At 34.9% G+C, this 27116-nt stretch overlaps 1 protein-coding gene and 1 long non-coding RNA gene across 31 annotated transcripts in view; one reads left to right on the top strand and one right to left on the bottom strand.

Moving 5' to 3' along the window:
- The window catches only part of SOX6 (SRY-box transcription factor 6), a 695707-nt gene that overhangs the window by 214752 nt on the left and 453839 nt on the right, over window positions 1–27116 (top strand). For 22 of the 30 annotated variants that reach the window (XM_045039006.1, XM_045039005.1, XM_045039007.1 and 19 more), the window contains one exon: window positions 2220–2301. The exons of the other annotated variants lie outside the window; for them this stretch is intronic. The gene's annotated coding sequence lies outside the window, so the exon portion shown is untranslated. The remainder of the gene's footprint in view (window positions 1–2219; window positions 2302–27116) is intronic. 30 annotated transcript variants of the gene reach the window in all.
- Window positions 25017–26812, bottom strand: LOC109492035. The gene is made up of 2 exons (XR_006586425.1): window positions 26602–26812; window positions 25017–26483 (listed from the first exon to the last, which is right to left on the bottom strand). It is a non-coding gene; the product is annotated as an uncharacterized LOC109492035 (long non-coding RNA).

Below are 27116 nucleotides of genomic sequence, written 5' to 3'. Positions count from 1 at the left end.
ACTGTTTTGAGTACTTTGACAAATTTCCCTTGTGTTATGAAGTTTTATACTTTTGATGATGGAAAAATGAACCATTTCTGGCCTTATGTGAGCACTGGGGATTGTTTTATCTGCTGTTTCTAGATGTATCTTCCCCAACCTTGGTTAGCTTCCTCACATACATGAACTGATCAGTATTGGCTAAATTCTTGTGAGAATCTGCAAATTTCTGTAAGTCTGTGTGTAGGTCTCTCTCCTTTGCTACTCTGCTCTATGAACTGTAGTCACCTGTCCTTCCTAGACTCCCAGCTGCATCTTCTTAACTCACTGAGACCATTAAACTCTGCCTTCGTGCACTGTAGTGGGTAATTTCTTTCTCCATGCAATAAGCTGGGACAACTGTAGGGATGGCCTCATTTTTATTCCCGTCAGGAACAACTGTTCTTCATTGCTTGATGCCCAGTGTCTGAAAACTGTTGTTTTCTAATATTTTTGTCTATTTTTTCCCCCTAGTTGTTTAAGTCACAAGGTTAAAGAAGTCTCTATTAGTCCATCTTGGTCAGAAGCAGAATTCTCCATATATATGTAAAAAAATTACATAATATATATTGAGCTGAAGTATATTAAGAGTGCTTCACATAGAGAAAATATTAAATAATAGATGGGTACTATTGCTATTTCTCTGCCTTCATCCTGTTAACCAAAGAAGCTTTATTATATATGCCACCTTCTATATGACATCTTTACAGACTAGTACCACCCAGATGATTTATTACTTGTATTTTTAATTTTTTAATGTCTATTTTTTGTTTGTTTGTTTATTTATTTATTTATTTATTTCTGAATTCTTTTAAATTTATTTTTGAGAGAGAGAGAGAGAGAGAGAGAGAGAGAGAGAGAGAGAGCGCGCCAGAGCAGGAGAGAGGCAGAGAGAGAGAGGGAGACACAGAATCCTAAGCAGCCTCTAGGCTCTGAGCTGTTAGTACAGAGCCCATCACGGGCTCCAACTCACAAACTTGAGATCATGACCTGAGCTAAAGTTGGATGCTTAACTGACTGAGCCACCCAGGTGCCTCAATGTTTATTTTTGAGAGAGAGAGAGCAAGCATGAGCAGGGGAGGGACAGAGAGAGAAGGAATCTGAACTGAAGCAGACTCCAGGCTCCAAGCTGTCAGCACAGAGCTTGATGCGGGGCTAGAACCCACAAACTAGGAGATCATGACCTAAGCCAAAGTGGGATACTTAACCGACTGAGCCACCCAGGCACTTCTACTTTTAATTTTTTTATACCCACATCACTTTTTTTACATTTATTATGACACAACTCAATGTTATATATTTTGGTTTACTTGTATTTTCTTGAGGTAGATTGTAAGTTCTTAGACAAAAAATATCTATCTTGTTTATATATCCTTAGTTTCTAGTGGATAGTAAATGCTCAGATATTTGTTGCCTAAATGAACAATCAGGAATGTCTTATACCTTTTGTGAAATATTCAAGAGTAGAATTTTTGATTGGGAAGGAAAGGGAGGTGGTTTAGAAGTATGAGAACATTTGAGCAGAATGAAAGCAGAGAAGGGTAAGATTTTGGAGATCCAGAGAGCAGCATTAGAGCAAAAGGTGATTTGTTGAAGTTGGTAGTATATAATGATAATGCCAAGGCTACTACTACTGCCACTTCTGGTAGTAGTAGTAGTAAATTTCCTATGAATGTGATAGAGATAGAGGAGTATAGAATGGAGAATGGGAGAGACATATGTAGTGTCAGTGAAACCATTTTATGATTACATTGCTGTAATACAGATGATAACATTAGTAACATAAATATATATTGTGCGAACCAGTGTAACTTGAACTGAGGCTTTTCAACAAACTGATGATAACACAACACACTTTTGGGAGTAGGTAAAACTTGGAGGGAAATGGTAGGAATGGGTTAACTGAGAAGAAGCAGATAGGGATTCTAGATAGTGGAGAATAGCATAAACACAAATAGTATAAGCCATAATTAAGTGTAATATAGTTGAAAGAATAAATGGACCTTGGAGTTGGGTTCACAGGGCTTTACTCTCATCACCACTTGGTGTGACTCTGGACAAATACCTTCACCTGTTTGAAATGCAATCCCCTCATCTATAAAATGGGTGTGGTTGTTGGGAAGATTATATGATGCATAGAGAACATTTATTTTATATCTGGCAGATAGTGGGTCCAATAACAATTAGTTTCTTCTTTTTAGACATTCTATATCTTCTGATGAGGAAAGAAAAATGCTTCAAGAAGGACTTTGTGACCCCTCATCACTTTGTATAAGAGCCCAGGTATAATATATATAATTTATGAGTATAACTAATGTTCCCATTTATTTCCTATTTCCGTGGCAAATGAAGATTGCATTGCATTTTTATGGTCCAATATCAAGGCTTAGGTAACTTGAACACTCAGTTTCTTTACATCTTGTACTTTTAACTTGTATTTAAAATTATTGGGATTATTGGCTAAACTTTACATACAAATTAAACCACTTTACTACCACAATTCAATATTTTTCAAAAATGCTTCTGTTTATAAGGGACACGTGTATTGAATAAAGGATTGGAAAAATGAGTATCAGAAACCCTAAATTTTCCCAAATCTTAAACCCATTTGCATTTATTTATTTATTTATTTATTTATTTATTTATTTATTTATTTTTGAGGTATAATTGATGTATAGCATTATATAAGTTTCAGGTGTAAGTGTTTTATTTTATGAATACAGTTCTGATTTCAATTTTCCATTGTGGAAGTGATATAAGGCACAGAGTAAAATTTAGAAACCTGTGACTTTAAAAAATAATCATACTTTAAATCTCCAATCACCTTATAAAAGACCAAAATATTTTGGATACATGGGGATTTAAAAGTAATTTAGCATAATCAATCTAGAAAACAGAGAAATCTTTTAATTTCTTCACTGAAGGAAAAATTCAGGACTCTTCCAGTTAACTAACTCTAAATTCTAAAGAATTTGCACAGTTAATAGAATAAAAAATGATAAACCGTAATAGTTTGGAAGCTAGTTTTTAGCACTGTTTTTGGCTCTTGAATACTTACATTAACATAGACAACTTGTATGTGTAGTACTTAATGTTCCTGATCCTGCCAAATGAAGAACCACCTCTTGTCAACTGCTGGGTGGTGAGTTAATGGGGATCTAGTGTGGGGTGGCACCTGGCTTCATCTTCTCCATCCATTATAGATTGTTCTTTGCATTTATAAACCTTCCACTGGCTTTGATGATAGTTTGCTTGGTTTAGTTACCTTATTTTTAGTTTAACACATGTTGCCTCTAGAATGCTTGTAAACCTGTTGAGAGGCTAAGTTTTGATGAATCCCACAAAACTCCTCTATAAGGCATGAACTGAAACTGAGGAGTTGACAACATTAATAATTCAGTATTTGGCAGTGTTGTGGGTATTAATGCATTTATAATTCACCTTGACAAAGCCTGGCCTGATCAGATGCAAAAATGAGTTTAGTCATCTCATTTTAGTTTCTGATGAGTATTTTTTGTTTTTTTCCAACCTGTACATGTGTTAGAGAAAATATTAATCTCCCCTTAGAAACACAAGGTTCATAGCCTACATGACTATGTGTTGTGGAATAAAAAATGTGTTATAATAAATTGCTATTTTGATCTAATGAAAATAATGTTAGGAATTTTTATGTTACATTATTGCTGATTTGGGATATTTTAAATTGCCCATTTATTCAAAATTTCAAGGTGAAGTACCTGTTTTGGTATTTCAAATAAACATTTAACTCCTAACTTTATTTATTTATTTATTTATTTATTTATTTATTTATTTATTTATTTTAATGTTTATTTATTTATTTTGAGAGAGAGAACATGAGCAGGGGAGGGGCAGAAAGAGAGAGGGAGAGGGGGAATCCCAAGCAGGCTCTGCACCATCAGTGCAGAGCCTGATAAGGGGCTCTATCCCATGAACCGTGAGATCATGACCTGAGCCAAAACCAACTTGAGCCACCCAGGCGCCGCACTCCTAACTTTAAATAACCAGTAAATTTATATACTCTATGCAGGTAAACTAGATAAAGCATTTATCAGAAAAATTAAAACATGCTAATAATACTAAGTACATGAAATAGCTAAATGTATTCAGTATTTAGGATTTAAAGTTATTTCACAAAAATTACTTTCATGGAGAAAAATGTATCTTCTTGTATTAAAATACCATAGGAATGACACAATTTCTATTAAATTATTAATAACTCCAGGATACACCTCATAATTTGTGTGGCCTAGAAATAATATGGCAATGGCTAGAGTGGAAAAATCCTGCTCCTTGAAATTTGGTGGCTTGTTGAACTGCCTGAAGAATCCATGTCCTTCTGCCACATACCAAATACGTCTTATGAGTACAAAGGAATTAGTTTTCGATCTCTAACTTAGGCTCTTTTGGGCTGATATAACCACTTTGTTGTTATATTTTCTCTTTTTTAAAAATATTTTTTAATGTTTTATTTTATATTTGAGAGACAAAGAGAGAGAGAGAGAGAGAGAGCATGAGCAGGGGAGGGGCATAGAGAGGGAGACACAGAATCGGAAGCAGGCTCCAGGCTCTGAGCTGTCAGCACAGAGCCTGATGCGGGGCTCGAACTCACGAGCAGTGAGAACATGACCTGAGCCGAAGTCCAATGCTCAACCGACTGAGCCACCCAGGTGCCCCTATATTTCCTCTTTTAAATGATATAAATGAGAAATTTAAATTTCCACATAAAGAAAACGTATATTACTTGGTGCTTGAAATATTTGTGCCCATATTTTTACCTAAGAATCATTATTATTATATTCAAGTTGAATTACAAGGATGAAATCTTATAAATTTGAAATAAACTTTTGTGGTGATAAGATGTTGTTTACATTACTCGGTGAAAGATATTGACTTAATAAAACTAAAGGAAATAAGTCAAATGGAGACGATTTTGTTTTGACTGCTTAAAAAGCTGATTTTAACTTTTAATAAATTGCAGTGTAATCAGAGACTTATGTATCAATATTGTATTTTCACTAACATAAATCTTCAAATGGGAAATTATGTCCACATGATAAATATGTAGGGTTAATGATGTTAATTTGCCACCTGTGTCATGGAACAACTCCTTTGATCCTTATATAAAAATTTCCATAGTTTTCTTCGTAAGTCTTTAGAGTCTAAAAATAATCTGAATTAAAAAGAAAAAAATTTAACACTACAAAAAGCTCACTCTTGCCAAAAAATGAATCATGCATAAGATCTGAAAATAAGTAGAAAAAAATTAGAGGTATATTTTAGATGGCAGAATGGATCCATTCAAAGAATTTGTAGGAGTGTCTTTATTATGCTATGGTAATAATAAATGGTATTGTGCTACAAGCTTCATAATAAAAACGGAATAGATTTTCAACCATAAGCTAGTTTAGTAACTTAAGCTCAATTTCTCTCCACTTCTGTATCCCTTGCAAAGGAGAATGTACTACATCTCTGTGAACAACCTGAATTTCTCTTGCCTTGGAAAATCATAAAGTCCAACTTGGCTTTTGACACAGTCTAAGCTACTTGGATTAGGTAAAACTGATCTTAAAAGAGAAAAATTAGAGACTCAGCAAACCCCAGCAGATATTTTGACACACTCTTGGAGCTGATAAGAGTCGTCATAAATTTAAACATTACCTTTCCTAGCACAGAAACTTCACTAATAAATGGCTTTGAATATTTTATGAATGATTGAGAATCTTATTTGCTAATAAGTCCGCTGGAAGCTGTGACTTCTTTGGGATGGTTTTACTTTCGGAGGAAGGAGTGTTGAAGACAAGGTACTGATGAGGTGTCGTATAATTTTACAAGTTGCATAACTGCTTTTAACTATGAAACTATCTCTGATTAAAATAACAATTGAGCTTGTAATTTTTTCTGAACAGCTGCTGCTACAGGGGGTCATTACCTTGGAGAGCTCAAAAATAATCGTACTCCTGGTACATGAGTTATGTAGTCTTGTGTTTTACAGCAAAGCACAAAGTTTAAAGCCTATAGAAGAATGTTATTTGAAAGCTGTCAAACCATGTTAAAAAAGACTGCATCGTCAAAAGGCCCTGGTGGCCACGATTCTGCATGTAGCCTTGTCTTATTCATTATAAAATGCATGTTTATAAAGTTCCACAGAGCATCCAATTCCCAATTCACTTATATCAGCAAGACTTAACTTGCTCATTAATCTAAATTCTTTTGCAACTTTAATCTACATGTTTAATTAATCATAAAATGAGGCGGTAAGTAATTTCAGCAATGTGTGGCTTGTTATCAGATGCATTTAATCACTCTTCTGTGAGCTCATTTGGAAACACCTGAAGATGTCGAGTGCAGTTTGAATAAGCATAAATTATTCTTTGTCAGTGTACTTCACTCAACTAATAAGACATTAATTTAAAAGGCACTGTTTGTCATTTTTAGATCTTTACCAATATTTTTAGCTTAGCAATATAACTCTAATTGTATATATGATTCACAACTAGTGCCCGCCATAGGAAAGGGTAAGAGTTTAATTCATTTTTCTTATTTACATGTAATTATGTCATGTAATCTTAGTTTTTAATGAGGATTAACCATCTTGTAAGTATTCATACGCTTTTGGAATAAGGTACTAATGAATTACAGTTGGAAAAATTATTTGTTGGTACAAAGGCTTATGATTCCTTGTTTCTTGTGTAGGTTAGATCTGAAAGGACTTGTGGTTTGGGAAATGGCATTCATTTGAGGATAGAGGTTATATCATGCAGATGTTAACCTTACAAAATCCAAGTAAAATAGCTGCATTCAGCTATCTCAAATAATAATGTGTAGTCCTTGTTTAGGACTAGATAGCCTAAAATAATGAAGGCCCATTTTTTCCCTCAGTTTCTTAACAGTATTTCACAGTTGATGATAGCATTTTAAAAAAGGGCAAAAACCAAGAACAACTGTAATAACAAAAACCCACTCAGAGCTTGAGAGCAAAAAAAAAAATTCATGAGAGCTGAGTGGGTTATATATCTCGATGTCAGGAGTATAGGAATAAAAATTGCATTTTATAGGATGTCATCACCTGTCCTGCTTCTGCTATGAGAGTAGTGACATACGGTAAGAATAATTATCTCAGTGGAAACAAATTTATTTACCTGCCGTGGAGCATCCCTGTTCATCTTACTCATGAACTCATCTCACTCATACACTGTCTATGGATTGTCAGTGGTAAGCCAGAGGGGATGATTCCTGAAAAGGGAATATTGGTTTGGGCTGAAATATAGCCATATTCTCCATTTTTATTTGATGTGCACATCTCCTGGGCTTCTTCCCTTTCTTTAGGGATCCTTTACACTGAGCTAACAGTTATTTATATGTCCATTTCTTGCCCTATGCTTCATGACTATGTAAAAGTTTTTTCTTTCTGTTTTCCTTTCTAAGGGAAAACAAAATCCCGGGAAAACTCGTTTGTATGGTTCAAGTAATATAGGCCATAGCAGCACATCACAGTGAAATGCCATTTACCCTTATTTCACTTAAAGCAGTATAAATTGTTTTCTTAGAACCACTGGTGAAAACCTCAAACCCTAAGGCCTTTTTTAGAAGAATTTTTGAAAAACAACATTTCATTTGAACTTATCTTTCTTGACAAGAAAACTTTTTAAAATTTTTGAATAATCTTAATGGATAGACACATACAGTCTAATATGGAGGCTTAGGGGCGCCTGGGTGGCTCAGTCGGTTAAGCGGCCGACTTCGGCTCAGGTCATGATCTCGTGGTCCGTGAGTTCGAGCCCTGCGTCGGGCTCTGTGCTGACAGCTCAGAGCCTGGAGCCTGTTTCAGATTCTGTGTCTCCCTCGCTCTGACCCTCCCCTGTTCATGCTCTGTCTCTCTCTGTCTCAAAAATAAATAAACGTTAAAAAAAATTAAAAAAAATTAAAAAAAAATAATATGAAGGCTTACTGTCAGTTTTTGTTAACAAGAAACTTCAAACTTCCCTAAATCCCTTTCCCCTCGCAAAAACTTGAGATAATTTTTCAAATGGATTTATTTTCTAGCTTTGTGTTTTGGATGTAAAGAAAGGACAGTGTTCCCTTTTTCTGGCCACAACTGATGTATGAGAGGCCTGCTGCATTTCCTGTCAGGTCCTTTCACAGAAAGACAATGATTATTTTATAAAGTGCTATATATTAACTGTAGCTATTTGTCTATATGATGTGCTTCAAAAGGAAAATGATAAATTCAGTTCCATGCAGCTTTTATACTCTCAGGTTTTTGAATATGTGTTTATATACAACTTTACCCCAAATGCATACCCACTGACACTTTTTCCCAGTTATAGACAGGGACATACCACTTTTAACCATGCTTCTTCAGTGGAGACTTCATAGTTGGCTAGAGTGCATAACACCCAGAATAATGAACTACTCCAGTGGGTGCAGTGGGATGAGCAGGCCTTCTATCCCCAGCTGCACTGGCAGAGATAGTTAGCAGGGCTCTGATTTTAATGCTAACTTCTGTGGCTGAAGGACAGTCTGATGGTAATAGAAGGGATTACTGATGGCTGGAGAGGGGTGCGAAAGAATGAGTAAGGAGTGTGTGCAGTGTGGTGTCCACTAGCACATACGCTCTGGGGGGAAGTTTGGAAGTCCTGCATGGACATCAGAGTCTCTAGCTGCTGTGGGACTTCATGCTCAACAGATGAATGAGAAAGCCACTGTGTAGTTGGTTACAGGCAACATTTCTGACCTTGTACTACAAGTCTCATGTTAAAAATGGGAGAAAGGTGATATATTCAGGTATGCTTTGTGTTACTTCAGGATAAGGCCTAGTATCTTTCTCTCCCTGACCCCAACTTGCCGACAAAGAGTAACTGAATTATTTTGTAATTTTACTGAAAACTCCATGTATTATTTCTTACAAACACTTTGAATTATGCCCATCCATTTTTTTCCTTTGAATCCAAGCTTTGTGAACATTGTTTGCCTTTCTATAGCAAGCTAGTTTTTTTTTTTAACATTATTTGAAATTGTCTTCTATTAGAGGATCATTTAGGTATCATATCAGTGTAATACATACGTTATATGCATGTAATATATAATACATTTGGTGGCTTTATGAGTAGTTCTTATACTACATGTTCAAAGCTCTACCCAGATGACATTTTTATGGATCCATGTAGCTTTGCTTACATAGGAAAACAAGGTATTAGGTTGCTTATTTAGTTATTTCTAAAACAGATGGTTGTATATTTAGTTATTTCTCTAGAATTTGCATGAGAATGGGTTGACTTATAGTTATGTTAACTTTCCTAGTGCCCTCAGCTTAGAAACTTTGTATATATTTTTAGGAAACGTCTGAATATGCAGGAGAATATAATAATACGGTAATTTTAGAAACTATATTTTCTCTATGACCCATAATACATAGTATTGGCATAGTCATCATTCTTATTGGCATCGTATTAATGTGTTATAGCTACTAATAATCATTTGTTCATACATACTTCCAAGTACTATGTTTGAAAATCCCAGACTTGACTAATAGTAAATGAGGGAGTAATTTATAATTTTCACATTGAATTCTTGTTTTAAAAATTTTTAAAAATATTTATTCATCTTTGAGAGAGAGAGAGAGAGAGAGAGATAGAGTGTGAGTGGGTGAGGGGCAGAAAGAGAGAGAGGGAGACACAGAATCTGAAGCAGGTTCCAGGCTCCGAGCTGTCAGCACAGAGCCCGATGCGGAGCTCGAACCCATCAACTGCAAAATCATGACCTGAGCTGAAGTCGAATGCTCAACCAACCGAGCCACCCAGGCACCCCTCTTTTTTTTTTTTTTTAATTTGCTTCCCCTTTTGTAAAGCATACGAACTACTTCAAAATGGCTGATACTTAGTTGCCTGATTTTTAGTATTTATCTATATCACAAAAAGACATCTGTGAAATATTCATAGGGAAGTATTTGTAGGCAGTCTCCAACTTACTAATAGGTAAAGTTCTGAACCTTTATTGTTTGGAATTTGGAATGGATATTCTTACAGAAACCATGTCATAGGTGATGATTTGGTTCACTGGGCAACCTACTGATACCCATTTACCCCATTATGACTGAATTATAGTATTGACAGTACTATAGTAGCTAACTAGTGTCTGTTAAATGGTATTGCTATGAAATACCATTTTGAAATCTTACCTTACTAACATTATTTTGATGAATTTCTGGTAGTAGGATTTGACTTTTCCTACTTTCACTCTACCAGTACATAGCAGTGAAAATAAAACACCCTTTGAAATGGAGTTTGGGGGGTGAGGCTGACTTCCTGATGTTTCTAGCTATTGAAAGAAAGTAACTGGGTATCCTGGCTGAAGTAGGAGGGAATTGGTAACCTTGGTGGCACTGGTATAGAGATGTGTGTCTGTTTACAAATGAAGGACATCCCTTTGGAGGTTTATATATTTAGAAAGTGAAGAAGGAGCATTTTCTAATTTTACATTGACGAGTCAAAGGATGGAGAAGATCAATACTTGTGCTCATTCACCATGCATGTCTCACAGTCTATTTGAAGTTATTTTCACTGTGTATCTTGTACTTACTTATTTCCACCCTCACAATTTTGGCTTCCAGTTTTTAAGTGGTAGCACTAGTGAGAGTAGTTCAGTTTCTAATAGAATAGTTTGGGAACATACTATTGATTAGATCTTCTGTAAGGTGAGGTGATATAAGCATATACACAGCAGTTGAGTTTGGTTCAAAGTCAAATGTTTTTAAATACATGACAATTCGCCCAAATGAAGACCAGATCTTTCCTGTTTAACTACCTTATATTCTTCATGTGTCAGAAGAAAGTCATATGAATCTGGCAAATGATATGTTTTTTTGATTGCTAGAGGAGAAAGTATGAAAAAAGGAGAGTAGTAGGGAGAAAATGGGAGAACTGATATTTAAATGACTCTAAAGATTTAAGTTGTCAGTTTAGAGATAACATTTTGATGAGTTATAGGTAAAATAGAATTTGGTTTCCCCTACATGTGGCTCAAAGTGTAGGGGAAAATTGCTTGGCAATACAAACCATGTATTTTTCTTTACCTGGGGAGTTTGGGTAAAAGAAAAAAAAAATTTGGCAAAGTGAAAACTCAGCTGACTTCATGCCTACCAAGTGAAAAATCTGATCTTTTATCATCTAAGCACATAGTTGGGTAACTCACAAACAGAAATACCCAGGGTATAGGTTGCAGTGGCAAGAAGCCAACAGTGAAATCAAACTCATAAGCACCCTATAGAAAACCCCTCAAATTACTGCTGTGCTGTTGCCAGCTGTACTGCCAGGGAACAAGAGCTGTACAGATTTCTGTGGAATGACTGGGTTACTTAACACAGCTTGATTGGCTCTGTTCCTACTCCTGTTCTCTTTGGTTGACAGCTGACCACCATACTGGTTTGGTCTGAAATAAGATTGAAGTGAACACAACCACTTATATGCACCTCCCTGTTGTACGCCGCTGTCCTGCCTGCCACCCCAAACCCCATACATACTCTTACATAACTTGCAAAAGGAAGAGTTATGTATATAACAGTTTCTTTGAGTAAAGCACACTGAAAGTGGGTGACACTTTCCAGTCCTTTTATCCCACAAATCCATCAGATTTTTCGAAGGAGAGTTATTTTCTTGGTCTTTTATTTGTAAGTGCCTGAACTTATTGAATGTGAAAAGAATGACTTCTTAAATCGTTCTAATTCTGTTAACTTTTCTTCATCTTAAATCACTGCTTTCTTCATGATCCTAGAGCTAGAAGCCATCTAGTCTCCGTCTTGCCCTTGGATAAACTCTGAAAGGTAGTTGCCTCTGTCTTACAGTATTTCAAAAAAGAAGATATCAAAAGATATCCCAAAGGGCACTACATGACTTCAAGTTGCTACATTCCAAATTAGAGAAAACTTTGAATGAGCAAGGTGGTTGGATCTTTCCCTGTGACATGAAACTCATGGATTCATTTGTTCTAGTTCCCATTAAGTTTAGAGGCTTTTGAACTTCTTTTGACTGATTCAGAGTAAGAAATAAATTTTTATTTAATTTTATTTTTTTAATGTTCATTTATTTTTGAGAGAGAGAGAGAGAGAGAGAGAGAGAGAGAGAGAGAGAGAGACAGTGAGTGAGAGGGCATGAGCCGGGGAGGAGCAGACAGAGAAAGAGGAACAGAGGATCCAAAGAGGGCTCCATGCTGACAGCAGGGAGTCTGATGTGAGGCTTGAACTCACGAACTGTGAGATCATGACCTGAGCCAAAGTCATATGCTTAACTGACTGAGCCACCCAGGCCCCCATAAATTTTTATTTTGGCCATGTAATATAAGTGAAATAAAGTTTTCATGAACAATACTTACCCTTAATATGTGCAATGTGTTCTATTTTCTCTTTCTTTCTCCTTGCCCCCTCTTCTTTTGTTTCCTCTCTCTTCCCTTCCATTCTCTCTTCTTTTTAATAAGAAAATGACAGTTGGAACTCAGAAAATTGATTTTATTCATCAACCCACAGTTTGAAAAGTGTTGCATTAAATAAGCAAGCTTTTTTTTTTTAAAGATTTGATCTTCATATTCTTTGATATACCATTGTTTTTAAAGAACTAAGTACCCTCCAAAGGACACTGATTTAATTAGGAAGATAAATTTTATATGTCAATAGTGGCATATGATCTATTAATAACACCATGTGTTAAGAATTAGTTGTGCCAAATTTTGTGTTAAATGCTTTCTATTTATTTGTCATGAGAATTTTCTCATTTAAGCTTCATAACTACCCTATGATATAGAAACTATTCTTATACTCATTTTTATAATTGATCAAATTGAGGATCAGAGTAGTATAATCAACTTTTCCAAGAGTAACACAATAAATGATAAATTGACAAATTGAAGATTGTTTGACTCAATGACCATGCTCTTTCTCTTAACTCTAATAACTTCTTAATTTTGGCTTCAAAAAATTGTAGAGTCTATATCATAAAGGAAAGAAAAACAGACTTATGATGATGAATGCCACATATTTTTAATAATGTAAATTGAAAGTTTTTGATAAAATAATTTTCATTCTCTAAAGAAAAATAGAAAAAGAAAAGAAGAAAGAAAACCCTCTCTAGAGCCATGGATAGAAAAACTTGCTGCTTTATTTAGCTCTTGTATAATTAAGTCTTGTAAATTTTTTCTTTTTAAGGAAAGAAGAAATAGATATACATGGATTACATCTTATGCTACAGGCCAGGATATTTTAGTGAGTCAGAGGAACTCAAACATGAATGAAGAGTGGAATTTTCCTTTCGTTTTCTATAATAACTATATTTGTTGAAGAGAAAAACGGAGGAAAAAATGACTATCATGCCTGGTTTTGAAGAAAACTTGTTTATATGTGTAATACATTGGAGAAATTGTTTGGGATCACTTGGACTATGCAGAAATGTGACCACTAAAATTCTTAAGTAAGGTGTGGAGCTATCGGCTCCATGAAACTAATTAGGTCAAAGAAAAGTGATTATTTGTGAAGGTAATTCACTTACCTCATTTTTCCCATCTTTTTCTGGAAAAGAGGAAATATTTTAGAAAGAAAATAATAATGGATACAGTTGGTTTTTATGACCTCTTTTATTTCTGTCCCCAACCTCTGTCACATTCTTAAGTTTAATACACAATAACTTCTCTCTTTTCCCCTTTCTGTATCTTTCCTCTCCTCTTTTATGACTTTTCTCTCCTGTCCTTCCCCCCCCTCCCCTCTATCTTCTCATCCTCTCTGCCTCTTCTTTCATTTTGCATTTTTATGTGCAATCCTTATAATCTATATTTTAACCTTCATTCTCTTCTTAGAAAGATAATTCTTTTATCTTCTAAGTAAGGCAGAAATTGACATTGTGTTTATTAAAATGGTGATATAGAAAGAAAACATTCTTTCTTTCTTTCTTTCTTTCTTTCTTTCTTTCTTTCTTTCTTTCTTAGAAAGAGAGAGAGAGCTCACGTGGGAGAGAGGGGCAGAGGGAGAGGGAGAGAGGGAATCTTAGCAGGCTCCATGCCTAACGCAGAGCCCCAGCATGGGGCTGTATCTCATGACCATGAGATCATGACTTGAACCTAAATTAAGAGTCAGTCCCTTAACTGACTGAACCACCTAGGGCCCCTGTCCTTTTTGTCTTCTTGCATTCTGTTCTTTCTCCCATAAAGCAAACACATTATTTTAAAAAGAAATCTATTGTCCAATTCTGGAAAATGTTGAAATATTGCCTTCTACTTTGTATCTTTTTGGGATGTATCTATGGTCTTTGTATGGCCATTTAGGAGAAAAACCAAAGATTCCACACTAGAAATTAGCACTAACTCAGATACTTCTGCTACACTAACTATAAATGAGCCTTTGTAAATGCATTTTTTGTGCAGTATGTAATTGCTATGTGATGTTATCTAGTGGAGAATTTAAAAGGAGGCAGGAGTGCTAGATCTATAAACCTCACAGAACTCAAGGTCAGGATTCTAAAACCAGCCTCTTCAAGGGTACTCAGACAAAGTGGAATAGGATGAAGTCGAATAAGTAAAGATACTACAAGGGTGCCTGGATGGCTCAATCGGTTAAGTGTCTGACTCTTGATTTCAGCTCAGGTCATGATCTCAACAGTTCCTGGGATTGAACACTGCATCGGACTCTGCACTGACAGTGTGGAGCCTGCTTCGGATAATCTTTCTCCCCGTCTCTTTGCTTCTACCCCACTTGAACACCCTCTCTCTCTCAAAATAAAGAAATAAACTCTTAAAAAAAAAGATACTACAAAAGCGTGCTTTGAAGTCCAGAGGAAGGTAAGAAAGGAGTACTTTCCATGATGGTAGAGTGTAGTAAGTACATGATCAATAATAGGTACGTGACAGAGATATGTTGATGAAACTGTCAAATATTGCTGTGGGTAGACAGATTTGGTTTATGAATAAGCATGTAAAAACACTCACATGCATGGCTGCAATTATGTTGGGAAAATACACAAATATTCAAAACATAGGGCAATTTTTTTAGTGTGTTGGTAGAGTGAGATAAGAAAGAAAGTGTATCTATATTTCGATAATATGGGAGGTAAAGGAGAGCAGTAATTCACTGTAAGTTGGGAAAGAATCTATAGAGTTGGTGGATTATATAAGTTACAGTTTCCCTGGTTTATTGAGTATAAAGTAATAGATCTAACGTTACTCTGGTGTTATCTTATTTTTCTATTTTAATGTGAATCTTTAAGTAGAATCCAAGCTTATACATTTTTAGATACAGATTCTATTCTTGATTCAAGATTCTTCTGCATCTTAGGATCATGTACTGCTCTCAAGATGAAACCTCCCCATACCACCATTGGTTCTAGTATTTCTTAAAGGTAACCAAAATAATTGAATTTTTATGGTGGGGCAAATACAGCAAATATTATTAATTGATTCTTATGTGGAAGTTAACTTTGTTTTGTTCTACACTTTGGGCTTTAAATCTAACCTTGGCCAGCCTCCTTGGTCACAAAGAGGAATTGGCTGAGAGAAAGTAGACACATTACCAGTGATCTATAATCTACTTAGGAAACCTAATCCCTACTCTTTATCACTCTTGATTTCAATGTTTGTCCATTCAACAATTTATAACAAAAACAGATACCTCACTTTTCTCTCTTTAGTCTTTTATTTAGCAATCCATTAAATATCTGCAGAATGGAGGCCGGTTTTGCACACAATGTCAGAATGATTCCATAATGACAACCTGCTTTAGGATGTGTTCTTTGGGTCCTATGTGTTTTGGGGTAAGGAGGAGCAAAGAGAATTACCATTTATTGAACACCTACATGTGTTACCTCATTTAATTTGTACAAGAGCGCTGAAATGACAATTACATTTAGATAAAGAAGTTATTTGGAATCAGGAAACAACTTTATTAAAAGCAAAATTGTCACAGATTCTTATTTAAAAGACAACACTTATAGAAAATGCCAACTTATCCTTGCCATTATAGTGCGTTGGAATGAGAAATAAATGAGATATGAAGATATGTGAGAAAATACGAATAACGAGACATAAATAATTACTATTCGCCTCACCTCCACAGTAAACTATTAGAAATAATGCATCTAAAAGAGGAAATAGCACTGTAATTAACTTTGACTTTATAACATGGTATCTCAGAAAAAACAATGATTCATACTTCTGCTCAAGTGAGAAAACACTTCTTGTTTTCATTTACTTTCATGTATATTGGCTAGATAGGGGAGCCTTGGTAGAACCACAAGCATAAACTATTTTTAACATGCTCATATAATTTGCCTCCCGGGAAAGGGATCTTTTGATCCAAAGGGGTTTTGATGACAAAAGATATCCTAAAATGACATTAATTTCAGTTTCTACTTCTTACTTTTTCATTCCAAGTTTCAGTAGATAACAGTGATAAATTTTTATTTTTATTTATATTTTTAATTTATTTTTATTTTTTTTTTAATGTTTATTTTTGACAGAGAGAGAGAGACAGAGCATGAGCGGGGGAGGGGCAGAGAGAGAGGGAGACACAGAATCCGAAGCAGGCTCCAGCCTCTGAGCTGTCAGCACAGAGCCTGACGCGGGGCGAGAACTCACAGACCGCGAGATGGTGACCTGAGCCGAAGTCGGACACTCAACCGACTGAGCCACCCAGGCACCTCAATAATGACAAATTTTTAAATAAGATCTAAAAAAAAAATAGGTTAGGTCAAATGTTTAAAAAATAGGTAAGGTAAAAAGGTAGAGGAACTATCTTTATTTTTTATTTTAAAAATTTGTGGAGATTTTGTCAAGCACCTAATACCATGGTTGATTTATAGTAGATGCTTAATAAATATTATTAAAATGAAATGTGGAAATAAATACGTGCATATTCATTTATTCTTTTTCTTTTAATTCAACGGATATTTACTGAGGGCTTAATATGTTCCAGATAGACATGTTTGAGACTTAAATGTGAATAGCATATTAGAGCCAGCCTTTAAGTATCTTAAAAATCTAATGGAGAGACAGGTAGAGAGAAAATATAACAACATATTAGCCTTAGGATTGAGATATAAATGAAATAAGATACATAGAATTTGAAATTTTCCAGAGAGAATTTTGGGGAAGGCTTCATTGAGTAGGTTAACATTAGATCTGCTTCTTAAAGGAGTTATAAGGAATTACTTAGAGAGGATGTGAAGATAGAGAGAATGTTCTAAGTCCAGGGAATAGCACTTGTAAAAAGCACCTAGAGATTATAAAAAGGCCTGGTATATTTTGAGAATTGTAATAATTCAATATCATTGCCACATGTGGAGCAGAGGGGATGGGCAAAGGAATTGGGCTGAAGAAATACACTTGAGAGTTTTTGGTGGTGCAATTGATTATTTCCAGATATGAACCTGAAAAATGTTTAATTTCAACGAATTAATTTCGGTAAGATGTGGAATTTTCTAGGAAATTACCCATTTTATTAGAATCTCCATGATATACCTTTTTGTGCCTTTACTATAGCAAACAAGATATTAAGCTGTTATGTAAGAGACTAAAATGATGAAGTTGTGCAGAGAGTGACAACATAAGGAAGGAGTTTGAAATAATGTATTGAAAGAGTTGTTAGTCACTTTTCCTTAAAATGGTCCTTTTTGAGTTGCTTTTTGAACTTACTTATACTTTGTCAGCCAATAGATTTGCTAGACAACTTACAGATCAGTCAAATGGTTCTAAATTCCAAGAAGTAAAGACACTGGGTGCTAACACAAATACAGTTTATTTATGGTTAATAGCTTTTATTTCTATTTCTAAGAGAAAAAGTAGAATATACAAAATATGTGAATGCCTCTCATCTTGCTAGCTACAGAGAAATGTTAGCTGGGTATATAGCTTTGGTTTCCTCATTTCTGTGAACTCCGTACATACAATATATACTTTTAAGACTTTATTCCAGACGCAGGTTTCATTTTCACATAAAGAGAAGGTCAGGCTTTACAATGTTTGTTATTTTTCATTTATTTATTTTTTCTTCCAGAGGAACACCTCAGAGGTTTCAGACTTCATTTTAAAGAAATTAGAGTTCCTTCAACTTTAAATTGCTTCAATAGGTCACTACCAGATTATAGAGAGCATGATGTGCTTTACAAGTTGAAAAGTTTTCCACCAAGTAATAGCAGCAGTGAAAATTGTCAGAGAAACAACTAATTAATCTCTGCTCCTTTACAGCTGTTTAATGCAATGCATAACTAAAAGTCCTGTTAAATTAATTAATGATTTCAATTATGAACTTTTCTCCAAAATGTTATGATTCGTATCAGGCTGATAATGCAGTGACCTGGGAGTGTGAAATCTGTGTTATGAAGAGAGTCGCCAGTTAATTGATTCACAAATTATTTAAAGTTTGTTGCACCCAAGGGAGTGCTCAGTTTCACGACAGTCATTTCTTAAAGTGTACAAACTCCTTTTTCACCTTAAGAATGTCTTCAGTTATTAAGCATGATAAAATGCCAGCATGTTTCTGGGGCTGTGAGTGATCTTAACATTTATGATATAGAATCTGTAGGTTAATACATGGAGATTAAATCTGTATTGGAAGGAGAAAAAAGTTAGCTAACTTACCAATGATTCTCTTTCACAGCAGATTTTTCATTGCTTTTATTTTACTAATTTCAGTTTTCTAAACATTACTTCTTAAAGTTTCTTTTCTTTTGCACTTGGTATAGAATGAGCATATTTCATGTTAAAAGACAATATAATTATGCATTCATAGGACATGTTTAATGAGTCATTAACATAGTATAACTTGTTTTGATAATTGGTGTTTGAAGCATTTGGATTGTTGGTAGGTCTAGAATGTAGGTCTAGGTCTAGGTTTAGCCTTAAAGTTGGAGAAGGTTTTGACTTCTCAATGAAAGAACATTAATTTCTATAGGACACCTTGAGTGTTTTTATAGTATGTAGGAAAAAATTAAGAGTTATTGCTTCCAGTCTGGTTATTTTACCCATAACTTAAATAGCAAATAAAAGTGTACATATATACAAGGAGAAGGGAAGGAATCAATAATATCATTAATATTTTACAACATATTTATTAAAGTTTTATTAATGTTCCTATGCTGGGCTTGAGCTGATGTCAGTGTAGATGATATGACCATGAGTAAGAACCCTTTCCTGATTGCCCACGGCTGGCTGAAATGGAAGGGAAAGAGGTGATACTTGAGGAGTGATTCAAGTAGGAAGAGAAGGAAGTGGAGAGGTTTCTGGATATGAGTCGAGGCTGTATTATCAGTGGCCTCTATAATCTTTTCTGTTCCATACACATATGAGGGCTTAATGAATACTAAAAAGTCTAGTGGTTTTAGGGTGATTGAACAATATCTTTAGCAGTTTCACTCCAATTTGATAAGCAGTATAAGAAAAACATTTTGTATTAAATTTAAGGAAAGAATTTTGTCTTGCAGCTCTGAACTGGTAGATGTATTTACAGGATGGAGCAGGAAGATTGTATTTTGGACAAACACTGTGTTTGAAAATTTCACTTATCCTGGTGACTCTTCTATTTTACTTTTCTCGTTTTTTTTTTGACCCAAGAAAATTGCCCAAAGAGAAGACAAATAGAGAAACAATATTATCAAAAATAAGTTTATCTTTGTGAAACTTGCTGCAGGGCAAAAAGGAATGGACTTGAAAGGGAAGTAAATTTATACTAATTTTTGCATTGTAGGAAATGTACTATTTCAGACACTGACTGACTGCTTCTGTTTTCTAAAATTAAGGAGCCTATAATCTCAGCACCATTAACAAGTGCTGTCATTCAGATACACAGTGTCTGGCTGATTTAAATAAAATGAAATGAAGATAGTTGTTTCTGGTCCCTTGGCTTCACTCATTGCCATAAACATATGCTCTGCGTCCCGCTTCTTTCCATCTTATTTATGACTTTAATTTGTTGTGTGGGCTGCGCTAGAAATTAAATTTAATATAATTCTCCAAGGGACCCTGTCATATAATAACATGGTAATTTCTGTGTATCCTTTTGAAAAATGAGGAAATTAATTCTTCCTGACATGTTCTAATTATTCCAGTGTGAACGGCAAATCCGTTTTTCCTAGCCCCTGAAGTGTTATAGGCAAATGGCTGGTGTTCAAAGCTGAGGTGCTAATGCTGACCAGCAGTGCGTTTAATTTGAAACATGAGCAGACACCTTTCAACACACCTTTGTAATATTGGAGTACTTTACAGAAATTAATTCACTACTTATTTGGCAGCTTAGCCTTGGGGTTATGTTTTTTTATTCATCAATACTATAGTCATGTTAGCATAATATTTCCTGTTTACTTCAGTGCTTGGTGTCTATGTATAGAACTCAGAGTGTGCAATGGATGTTTCAACTGTATGAATGACAGAGAATCCACACACTTCAGAAATACCAGTTGTGTGCCAAATTGTATTTATACTTTATAGAGAAATGTAGTAAAGTCTTGAATGTTAACTTAATTATAGTCTATGCTTAGCAGCTTTAACTGAAATTACATAGTGTAGGAATTATTGGGACAATCTTGCTGTGAAAAGACTACTATACACTCTGCTGCCCTGCTGTACATTTTAGTGGTGAAAATTCAATTTATTATACAGGGAATGAGACTATGAAAAGTCAGTTTGTGAATAAAATTTATGGAATAATAATCTCATGTTCTGAACTCTGCTTAGAAGAATGTAGATATGCCTTGGGAGATAAAGGGTTAAAGTCATTTATTAGCACTATTGGCCATATATGAAGTACATGACTTACTCACTTGGGCCATTTGGATTCTTTCATAGGTTTTGTAGTATTTTTTAGAGGAATAACAAAAATAACCTCCTGATTCTTGGTCATTTATATGTAATCTTCATTGTAAAATTATCTATTATACACTTCTCTAATCAGGGCAATCATTTGTGTCAGCCCTGATACGGTTTCTTTGTTTCAGTGAGCAGTTGATAAATGCTATTACATATTGGTCATTTATTGTTCTAATTAACAAGACAAGGGAATGTGTGAGATTCTACTTAAAATAGAGGATGGAAATACAATTAAGCTTAAATGAAAGAAGTAGAATTGTGTTCAGAGTGGCTGCAGTCAAGGTTCTCTGTTTATCTGTTTTTGTATCTATATATTATATTCCCTTTAAATTTTAACTTAAATAGGAGAAATGTTAATGGTAATAAATAATTGTTCTAATAAATGGCATTAGTATTAATTAATTAATTAATACCATATTTTTTCCTGTTGACTATTCAGCTGCTAGATAAAATTTTATTCTCACCATCAATCTACTGGGGGCTATTGTCAGATTTAGATTATGGACAGGAGGGAACATACTTAAGACTTCTCTGTCTTAGCTTTCCCATATACTAGATTAATGGAAAAAATAAGCTTCTTTTGGCTGGAAATGGAGGAGAAAAGATTTCTTTATTGGCGTCTCTAGGCGGCCTTGAACTTCTGGGGTTAGGCAAAAGAACATAGCAACATGCTTCTTCCCATTCAAGTACATGTCCCTCTCTACTGTTCTTGTCAGGGTAAGGTTATTTCTGTGGCTCTCTGTAAGGGTAGGATATGGCAGAAGGTATTGAGAAGTAAAGAGAGAGTCAGGTTGTCCCATCCTAGTCTACAGACTATACAAGTTGCTAAAGATTTCCTATCATAGACTTCTTTGTTCTCTAAGATAGGAAGGGAAATCTATGGCCCATCTGGCTCTTCTCTTTTACTTTTCCTTTTTTTCCCTACTGAAATTATGGAGGAATTAGCACCAAAGAACAGAGACTGAGGCTAGGCCAGATCCTGTCCCTACTAGACCAGATCATTTTTAGAGCCAGATACATCATTTAAATTGAAGTGACTGAAAGAAAGAATTGAGGGTTAAAGAATCAGCTCAATTCTTGGCAAATCAAGCAACAGACTCTCTTTCTCTCTCTGTCTCTCTCTCTCTTTTTGAAACACACCCTTAAGTAGAGAGAGCGAACTAATAGTTACAAGAGGGGAGGTGGGTTTGGGGATGAGTTAAGTAGGTGATGGGGATTAAGGAGTACACTTGTGATGAGCACTGGGTGATGTAAAGAAGTGTAGAATTACTATATTTTACACCTGAAACTAATATTACACTGTACTTTAACTAATTGGAATTAAATAAAAATTTTAAAAAAGAATCCGCCCAATTCTTAACATTTTCAAAATAAAAGATCCATAAAGAGTTGTTGAATAGGCTAAAATAAGCTGCTCATATGTGCAATGATGCATGCACCTAGTTCCATTCTCTTTGTAGGAAGGAGACTGCAAACATTTCTTTTTCTTCTTTTTGAGAGAGAGAGGGAGAGACATAGACAGAGAGAGAGAGACAGCAGGGGAGGGGCAGAGAGAGAGGGAGGGAGAGAATCCTAAGCAGACTCCACGCTGTCAGCACAGAGCCTGCCATGGGGTCTGAACCCATGAACCATGAGATCCTGATCTGAGCTGAAATCCAGAGTGAGACACTTGACTGACTGAGCCACCCAGGCGCCCCTAAAAACATTTTTATATGCTTCCATCAGGACGCTGCAATCAGTGGTTTCAGCAAAATAAATTAAAAGAGGTAAATAGTCCCCAATTTTGAAATTCTTTCTTTTAAAAAATCACTTAGGCTCAGTTTTTAGTCATTTTAATTAAAAAAAATCTTTTACAATAATTTTAAGTTAATATCCAGAAAAATATGTTAAACTTATTTCTAAATACTCCCTATTAGAATCAAAGAAAAGTTGATGCATATGTTAAATTTTATTTAAATAGATAAATTGGGGACTGTTTATTAATTATTTTGCGTATATATGTGTATATATGTATACATACACACACAAATAAACACTTGCATACTTCTAAAAGGCCCATACTTGATTGATCTTCTTCCATTAAACTCATTGATACTTTCCTTTTATATCAGTATGTTTCATAAAGCATTTTCATTCATTTTGCAAGCTTATTCAATTTTGTTTACTGATTACTATAGTTTAGAACAGGATTTTCTCTATAGTCACATATGTTTATATTTTTACACCAATAAAAACAAATAACATTTATTAAGCATATGCTTTATGTGCACGTCTCATGTAAAACCAAAAATAACTCTTCAAGTTAGTTACCATAGTTTATGAATATACTCATAAATAAAAAAACATATTTTATTTTGTTGGTGAGGGAAATAAGCACAGAGAGGTTAAGTAACTTGCCTACAACTGTATAGTTAACAGGTGGGGGAATGAATATTTTAACCTATCAACCTATGCTTAGAACAGTGCCTGTCACATGAATATTAGTTGTTACTGGGTTTTTTTGTTTGTTTGTTTGTTTGTTTTTTGGTGGTGTGTGTGGGGTAGAGTGCTGGGAGTTCTGAATTTCAAACAATATTTGTTGACTCTTTTTATTATTATGAATGAGATTATGAGGCTTACTTGAGAAGGTGAGGAAGAAATTAGACTAGCTGATCTTTAAACCTAATTTGTGAGCTTAGATACTTTTAAGAGCTTCAATCTCAGTTTGTCTAAGCAGATAGTTTTTGAGCATGTGTTAAAAGGTTCTCTTTTAGATTCTACACAGTATATAAGATGTTTCTGCTCTAATGAAGTTTACAATCTAGTGGGGGTTGGGATATGGGAAAACATAATGACTATAATACTGGGTTGAATAAGATTAATAATTTTATTTTATACTTCAAAATAGTTCAGGGGAGAATTTATAAGTCCTTACATTCTTAAATGAGTCCATAGTCTCAATTGGGTTTTATGCTTGGTCCATAGAGAAGGTAAGACGCTATGAAAGGATAATAATTTTGGGCGTAGGACAAGGTGTGGTGATATCCTACGTATTAAATTTGAGGTGCTAGTTGGACCAATATGTGGACATGTCAAATAGTTAAAATGACAGCAAAGTGATATTTACTGAAAAACTTCCTATGGAAGAAGAATAGTATAAATCACTACTTAGAAGGCATTTTTGGGTTGCTTGTGTGGGCCGGTTGGGTGAGCCTTGGACTTTTGATTTCAGCCCAGGTCATGATCCCAGCATCACTGGGATTGAGTCCAGGGTCAGACTCTGTGCTAAGTGTGGAGCCTGCTTGGGATTCTCTCTCTCCCTCTGCCCCTCTCCCCTGCTCATGGTCTCTCTTGCTCTCTAAAAACAAACAAACAAACAAACAAACAAATGACATTCTCATTTAATCCTTCTAACAACCTAATAAAATAGCTGTTATTACTGTCAATCTTATTTTACAGATAAGAGAACTGAGAGGCCTAAAGTTTCAAAATTGGTAGATGACAGAGCTGGGGCTTAAAATTAGATCTATCCGATGCTGTGCTCTTAACCACAAAATTATACTGTGTGGAAGTGCAACTAGAAGAGAAGTCTGGGCTAGAGATGTAGATTTGGAAATTATCTGTAAAGGAGTGATAATTACAACCATGGAATTATACATATGGTATCCTAAGAAGGGGAGGGAAAGGGAGACAGTGAAAGAACAATATAATACTAATCAAAGAATAATAACTAGGAAAATTTTTATGTCACAGAAGTGAAAAGAGAAGAGAATTTCTATAAGAAGGGAGTGACCAACAGTATCAAATAATGCTGAGAATTTTAGAAAATGAGGATTTGTCAATAGGAGCTTATTGGTGAAGTCAGAAGCTAGAAGACAGAGCACTGTGGTGTGAAAATGGTGATCCGGAAGTAGTGACAAAACAGTAGAATACTTTCCAAAGAAGCTTGGTAGCTTAAGGAGCAAATGAATGGGCACAGTCCCTTAATGTTACAGAGACCACTGAGAGAGGGCTTTTTTAAAATTTTAGAATAGGGAGAATACAATTGTTTTTATAAACAGGAGGAAACATGAAAAGAGAAAGAGAAGGGAGGAAGAAAGCTAAAAGAAGAGAGAGAAAAGGAAGAAAAAAAATTTTGTCCCTACTTCTTGAAATAGTTTTGCTCAAAGACATTTTTGATAGATTATTCTTTCCTAGGGCTGCTGTAACACAGTACCACAAGTGAAATGGCTTAAATCAACAGGAAATTATTCTCTTGCAGTTCTGGAGGATAGAAGTCCAAAATCAAGGTGTTGGTAGTGGCTACTTTCCCTATGAAATTTTCCTTCTTTCTTCCTAGCTTTTGGAAGCTTGATGGCAGTGGTTGGCATTTCTTGGTTTGCAGCTGTGTAACTCCATTCTCTGCCTTTTGACGTTGCGTGATGTTCTCCCTGTGTCTCTGTGTCTTCGCATGGCTGTCTACTTATAACAACTGTAGTCAGATTAGATTAAGAGCCCTGTATTCCGATATGGCCTCATCTTCATTTGGCTGATTTTATCTGCAATTATGTTCAAATAAAGTTGCATTCTGAGGTACTGGATGTTAGGACTTCAACATATCTTTTTTTGCAGGGGGTGGGGGGAAGCAAGCCCATCCATAACTATAGATGTTTATGGATTACTTTGTCTTTAAACTCAATACAGCTCTGAGCTACTTTTTAAGCATCTCCTCCCAACTGGAGTGTTATTTGTTCATTAATTCTGCAAATAGGATGTGGGTAACTTGGAATTTTTAGTATATGAATCTAAAATTTGTAACGCTATTTCAAGTTGAGGTCTGGCGCTTACTTTGCTCACTTCATCTTCTAATGTCAGCAATGCATTCCATGTACTATTATCTTAACTCAAGAAATATTTGTTGAGTACCTACTGTGGTCTAGAACGATGATAGGGACTATGGGACACAGCTGGTGTGCTGTGCAAAGTTTGTTCTTTGGATTATAAATGTTCCAAGATATGGATCCTTCCAGCTTTAACGGTGCCAAGTAGAGCTCAGGATGGCTGGTCAGAACAAGCACTTCTAGCCACTAGCATCCTTGAGAGTTTCCTCCAGCATGACATACAAATCTTAGCAATTTTTCTGTGTGCATTGGAATGTAAAAGATGGGGAGCATTTCTGGGTTTACAGAGAAGTATAAATTGTCCCTGCCCTCCAGGAGATTATAATCTGACTAGAAGCCAAAAACAGAATATGAATGGTGACAAGACTTGGAAAGGTGGATTAGGGTCAGCTACTGCAAGTAATTTAAGGACCAGGGTCATGTCTTAGATAATTTTGGTCATCTGTGATGTCTAGCTAAGTGTCTTGCATATATTAAGTGTACAGTAAAATAAGTGTGAATGATTGGCTAATTGAAGCCTTAAAACTGGAGAATGGTAAAATGTAAAAAAAAAAAAGAAAAAAGTAAGAGAATAGCATATTCTAATTTGATATGCTTGGTGGTTATTTTGAAGACCCCAAAGTTGCTTATTAAACTCCTGTTTTCCTAGTTATTTTAAATATTTTATGGTTCTCTTTCTTATTGTGTATCTTCGACTTGTTTAGTTTAGTAATAAGCTGAATGATCAACAGATCTTGAAGTAGTCTGTCAACTGAGCTGTATTATTGAGATGGGGGGAGAGAAGAACAATTACAAATGTTTTGAACGACTGTTTTTCTGGGGAGAGGGACTCACTGAAAACTTAAAAAGCTAATCAAAATGTTAATTAGCTCACCTTTCAACACCACATTTCTTCATCTTTAAGATGAAAGTGTTGAAAAAGTTGTTCTATTTGGGCCCTTCTAGATCTAAAATTCTATGATTCTACAAGTAAACTGTATTATTACATAGTTCATATTCTTAAGGGGAAACTTGCATACATATTTCATGCTTTGGCTGTTAGCCTATAAGTTGGTGTTTTATGTATATAAGTACATCATTATACAAAGGCAATTTAAAGATAATTTGGAATTTGCAAAATATATAAAAGCAAGCAATTAAAAATAAGTATAAAGTATATTCTAAGGTTAACTTCTCAGTTCATGAAACCATAACCCTCTTCAGAAGAAATTAGATATGATTACATTTAAAGTCATGTGATTTTTAACAAAAATCAATATACATATGCAAATAATTTGTATTCTGCACAATTATTACTATTCATGTCTTTTATTTTTTATTCTGTTAAAAATTGTTAAGTTTATTTATTTAAATTCAACTTAATATACAGTGTAGTATTAAAAAAATTTT

The sequence above is a fragment of the Felis catus genome, chromosome D1 (genome assembly GCF_018350175.1).
Source record: "Felis catus isolate Fca126 chromosome D1, F.catus_Fca126_mat1.0, whole genome shotgun sequence".
In the NCBI taxonomy this organism is placed as follows: domain Eukaryota; kingdom Metazoa; phylum Chordata; class Mammalia; order Carnivora; family Felidae; genus Felis; species Felis catus.
This window is presented reverse-complemented; position numbering and strand designations above follow the sequence as displayed.